Here is a 6,393-nt window from a genome sequence, read left to right as displayed (position 1 = left end):
TTATAATATTTTATTTAACTATTTTTATACTCTTTCTCTCTCTCTCTCTCTCTCTCTCTCTCTCTCTCTCTCTCTCTCTCTCTATATATATATATATATGCACACATACATACATACGCATACTAGGGGCTGTCAAATCGATTAATCATGATTAATTGCATCCAAAATAAAAGTTTGTTTACATAGTATAATAAATATACACACACACACACACACACACACACACACACACACACACACACACACACACACAGTATATTACATACTGTATATTTCTTAAATATATAGATGTATGTGTGTATTTATAAATACATATAAATATACACAGTACACACACATATATTATGTAAACAAAAACTTTTATGTTAAATGCGATTAACTGTGATTAATCGATTTGACAGCCATAATATATTTACTCATGATTTCATTTCATAGAATTACTATTATAACTGGTTGAATATTGCATTCATAATTTAGCTTTAAATTCAATTATTGTTTTTTTTTTTCAAGATTAATTTTAAGTGAGCATTAAATGACAGCAAAGGTTAGCTGTCCAACTACATGCCAGCACACATAACCTTAATCACAACCTACATTACTGCTCCGTTCCACCTCACTGAGTCTGACTGACAGTAATGCATTTGTCTGACACAGAACACCTATATTGTTGTGTATAGAGGTCAGCTTTCAGATTTAAAGGGTTAATGTGGAAACAGATTGAACCGAAAGGAGAAATATGTTAAATTTTACAATTGGGGCTTCGTCGCATTCAACCCCCACGTACGTGCTTATCGATCAAGACTGCTGGATGGCAGATTCCAAACTGATGGTATATGAAAGATGGTACTTTTATGCTTATTTGCTGAATTCAGTTCTCAAAGTAGTCAAACTTGGCTAAGTCCCTCAAATATTATTCATTCAGTCGCAGGAGACTAATCAGATGTGCGCCTGTTCCATACATGCAGTGTTCCGTGAAATAGAGATGGAACTAGGTTGTTTTGAATGCCGGTGTCTTTGTGTCCCTTCAGCATAGAGAGAGTTGGTCAGCTCTCTAAAATAGCACAGTCTCAGATGGTGCATAGATGCACAATGGTATTGATTCAAGCATTTGAGGGAAAATAAGCAACAGCTATCGACCTCCATCAACAGTGCACAAAACAAGACTAATCAGATGTGCGCCTGTTCCATACATGCAGTGTTCCGTGAAATAGAGATGGAACTAGGTTGTTTTGAATGCCGGTGTCTTTGTGTCCCTTCAGCATAGAGAGAGTTGGTCAGCTCTCTAAAATAGCACAGTCTCAGATGGTGCATAGATGAACAATGGTATTGATTCAAGCATTTGAGGGAAAATAAGCAACAGCTATTGACCTCCGTCAACAGTGCACAAAACAAACATGGAGAAACACAAAAATCAGAGGTCAGTAAATCTCCCGGAGCAGAGCTGCTTTAGCTCCTCATTTCCTTGGAAATATTCCTCTATTGTACTCTACGGCTGCTCAACAGGAAATGGTGGGGGTTATCAAATAGAACATAGCCCTCTCATGTTTGCTAAAACATGGCAATCATTTGGGATTTACTATCACAGCAAGGAGAAAGTTTACCTGTGATTGACCCTACTAAACATTCATTTATATTCAACTTCCTGGTTGTAAATGGTGCATTATATCAACATGCAAATATACATACACATCTGTACATATGCACATATTTACATACTGTACAGTACAGCTGAATTATGGTCGGGAAGATTTTTTAATAGTTTTTGATGTTTTAGATCTCTTATGTTCACCAAGGCTGCATTTATTTGATATAAACCAAAACTAAAACTACAGTAATATTGTGAAATATTATTAAAATTTAAAAGAACTGTTTTCTGTTTTAATACGTTTTAAAAAGTAATTTATTCTGCGAAACAGAAGTCGACACCCCTCATCGACTTCTGTTTATTCTAAAGTAATTTATTGCTGCTCAAGAAACATTTTTTATTATTATCAATGTTGAAAATAGTTGCACTGCTTAACATATTTGTTAGAAACTGATACATTTTTTCCAGGATTCTATGATAAACAGAAATTAAAGGAATTGCTCAAAATTGCTCGTTTTTTTTCAAATATAAATCTTTTGGAACATAAATGTCTTTACAGTCAATTTTCATATGCATCCTAGTATTCATTTCTTGAAGATAATCATAAACTCTTACTGACAACAAACGTCTCCTCTGCATGTCTCTGAGATATTTTTGTCACTAGATATCAGATCCCTCATTAATTTTTAGGACATTTCAGGGAATAAATAAATAAAATCTTTGAAATTAGAGATCTAATTGCTTACAAAAGCAAAAGCATACTTCAAAAAGCTTTCAACATGCCGCACAATTCGAGGTATCATTCGTGTCCACAGCATAAACTGTGTGGGACAACTTACTCATCAAAGTTAGCATTAGGGGTTTGTTCAAATCCCTCATCCTTGCAGTAGCAAGCGCCACTAAAATTACAGTATTTATGACTTGAGTGCTGACAATATAAAACCTTTTGAACCTTTCAAAAACACGACTAATAGACATCATCAGTCCTCAATGTCAGCGGTTCTCTGGTCTGCAAGAATTCCACTGGTCCATGCACAATTTCTCCACAGATTCAGCACACTTGGGGGTTGCAGACAGGGTGAATGGCAGACCACCGGGTCCCAGTAAGGCATGATGTTAATGGCCCTTAGCAAATGTGCCGGGTCCGGAGCTGTGAACCACAGCCGGGTCCATTTCACGGTGTCTGCCCGAGACCCGACTGCATTCACTCTCTCTGATGAAGAGTTCCTGGAGATACAACAGCCCGTGAGCAGGACCTGCCAGCTACTTATCAAGAAATCGCCATTTCGTTTGGTGCTTCAAGATGAAATTGATGCACTATGTGTACAGCATATTTCTCTTATGTGACAAACAAATAGGGTTGGGTATCGTTTGGGTTTTTTTCGATACCGGTGCCAAATCAAAACTTTTAAAACGGTTCCGGTGCCTAAACGGTGCCTGAATCGATACTTATTAAAAAAATAAAAAATAAATAAAAATTCCCCAAAAATATGATGGATTGGTGGGGTTTGTGGGTGCTAGTGTTAGAAGGTCATTATTTATAATAAATAATCTGGAGTATTTGCTGCTCAACAGATCCTGAGCTCATTGACAAATATCTGATCTTGTAAGATGTTCTCTCTTTACACAGAGTGCGTGTGATCGCGAAATCGAAAGTGAAAATAAACAGCGCAAACGCTCATTCAAAAATATTTAAACACACCGCATCCTGAGTGTGGCTCCCTGATGCACCAAAATTATATACAATATTAGAATGTTTAAAGAAGTGGGCACGAAAATCGCGGAAGCGAAATGAAAATGAAAATGTCTTAATGAAAAGTCTATAACATAATTTGGTTAAAATTTCTCAATGGTAGTGTAAAACAACACCGTTTTTACCCTGTCAAAAACAGCTCTTTTCAGAGCAAGTTGTTTTCTTGCATACTGCTTTAAATGCAAATGAGCTCTGCTCACCCCGCCCCTCTCTTCCAAGCCACTCTCTGAGAACTTTAGCCGCATTCATCATGAAACTTGCTAACTAGCACGTTATTAGGAAAGGCGATTTGCAAAGATTCTTAAAAAAAACATATACTCACTTCATAGACAGCGAACATAGACGCATTTAGGTAGAACGGGGGCGCATTTCCTTCACAAACAAACGTAGTAAAACCCTACTGTCAATCAACAATCATGGGAGGGGCCTGGGTCTGTGTGACGTCACACAGACAAGAAGCTGAGATCGGCTTGATTTGAGAAAGGGGTAATGGTTTTAGTAGATTAAAAAAAACACTGGGTGGATTTTTAACATTATAGGGTGGTTGTGTACACACACTGCCAAGACACATTTATGTTCAAACAACATGTAAAAGTGCATTTCGCATCCGATGACCCCTTTAAAGGAATAGTTCAGCTAAAAATGTTTATATAATGAAACAGTGTTGTTTTGGACCCCATTGACTTTCATTATATAGACAAAAACAGTTTAAACATACTTCAAAATATATTCTTTTGTGATCCACAGAAAAAATAAATGCATACAAATTTGGAACAATATTTGATTGAATATATAATGACAGAATTTGACTTTTTCAGTGAACTATCCCTTTAAAGCTGGAGATATCTCATTGATTTAGCTGACAGTTTTATACACCAAATGCAACACCATGTATGTAATGTGTAAATGTATTAGTTTCCACAAAAAAAAACAAAAAAAACATTAAGCAGCAACTATTTTCAACATTGATCATAATAAGATATATTTCTTGAACACCAAATCAGCATTTTAGAATTATTTCTTAAGGATCACGTGACACTGAAGACTGGAGTAAAAGCTGCTGAAAATTCAGCTTTGCAATCAGAGAAATTAATTATAGTTTAAGATATATTCAAACAAAATCAGATATTTTAAATATGTAATAACATTTCACAATATTACTGTTTTTATTGTATTTTTGGTCAAATAAAGCCTTGGTGAGCTAACACACACACACACACACACACACACACACACACAAACCCACCATGCAGTCTTATAATTGCAACTCTCTTAGCAGGGCATCCAAAGACATCTGACTCCATGTACATATATAGCTTTCATTAAAGCACCATTGCCAAAAAATCGAACAAAGATCTAAAATCTAAAAAAAAAATACAGAATAAAAAAAGTCACTTGATATTTATCTGAACAGGAAATAATGCTATACTGTACCCTTATACACACACTATTTTTAAGAAGAATGGACCATAATCTACAAAAAACTCCTTGACCTCAAAAGAAGGTTACTTCTGCAGACTTGCACTCTCAAGAGATATTCTGTCAAATGCTATCTGGAATCATTGCACATTTTTCTACTTCACTCTGTACTGCTTGATACATTGCTTTGAATAAGTCTCTCTTTGGATTTCTGTTCTATAAAATGCTTCAGAAATGTTTCATTGGGCATGCAATCCCAGCTACTCTTTACTTGAGGCTGCTGTTTTGATTAGTTTGTTCAAACTGTGTCTCCTTTAATAGCCCTGGGCACAGAGCAGCCTCAAAATCAACTCTATGTTTCAGTCTAATTCACTTTTATAACACTAAGTATTTCATTAATGTTACTTTGGCAGTATCAACAGTTATAGCCATCTCTGTAAACAATTTGGGAAACTTTCTCTTTGTTCCCTTGCTGGCTGAAGCATTCCTTGCATCTGTTGTGTTTTAGTAATTGTGTCTTTTTATTCCTCCCATTGTGTAACGGCTCTAATGAGCATGAAATACAAATAAGAACAGGTGCATATTTTAAAATTAAACCATATTTCAAAATGAGCCTTTTGACACAATAGGATGGAAATAATAAACTTATATAAATATATATAAACAACAGTAAACTATACTAGTGCGCAGAGGTCAGTCTATGATATCAGATGTCATTTACATATATTAGTCTTAAAAGTACAGTAGCAAAAAAACTTTCATTTTAAAGGTCTAAACGGTTTGTGCAATTTGTGTGAAAAAAACAACAACTAATCAATACTGTACTGACTTCAGCAGAAAAATAAAAATGAACAAAATTATAGACTATCCCTCTGTTAGTGCCATTTTGATGGTAAATTTAACATACAGTGTGATACTACTATATTAGAAAGTCAGTCAGCTGTTGACTTCCTCCAGTGCTGAGCATGATAGACCGATTGCCAATCAAATCAGGCCACTCAGCACCTAAAGGGCAGTCCAGGAGATCTCTCATGACAAATATCAATGTAAGGAAAACAAATGAAACACTAAGTTATTGTACCATGAAGTCCATAAATCTATTAGAAAGGGCAGAAGGGGCCTGTGGATTTCATTAATCATGGAGAGTGTCAGAGAACGGTAGCAGAGCAGCAAGGTTGCCAGCAACAGAGAGGTTCAAGTGTTTTGCTTTGCACCAAAGACCTACATTATTGCACATCTAAACCATGAATTTGCCATAAAAGCTGCATCGAATACATGGTTTGCTTGGATATCTCCTTAACTTACATGTGATTTTAAATAACACACTGAAATACGACACAAGTATAATACTGCTTTTATACAACAGTTCAACTGACAAGAAGTTAATATTGAGCAACTTACGTTTCAGACACAAAATTGTGGGTTACTTTGTCTTCTTTTGTTCTGCAGACGAAAATTGTTCTGAGCAAAGCCATAGCAGTTTTAACTGTAGTAGTGGCCAATGCTCCCTCTAATTGTTTTGCTTGCATTTCTCTATTCATTTCAGCCACTTGTGCAAAAACATTCTTTATACTAGACCTGTATAGTGAACACATAAAAAAGTGTGTGCTGTAAAGTTGCTTTGCAATGATTTGTA

This window comes from Sinocyclocheilus anshuiensis, unplaced genomic scaffold (assembly GCF_001515605.1).
Source record: "Sinocyclocheilus anshuiensis isolate Anshui unplaced genomic scaffold, SAMN03320099.WGS_v1.1 scaffold78, whole genome shotgun sequence".
NCBI lineage: Eukaryota > Metazoa > Chordata > Actinopteri > Cypriniformes > Cyprinidae > Sinocyclocheilus > Sinocyclocheilus anshuiensis.
This window is presented reverse-complemented; position numbering follows the sequence as displayed.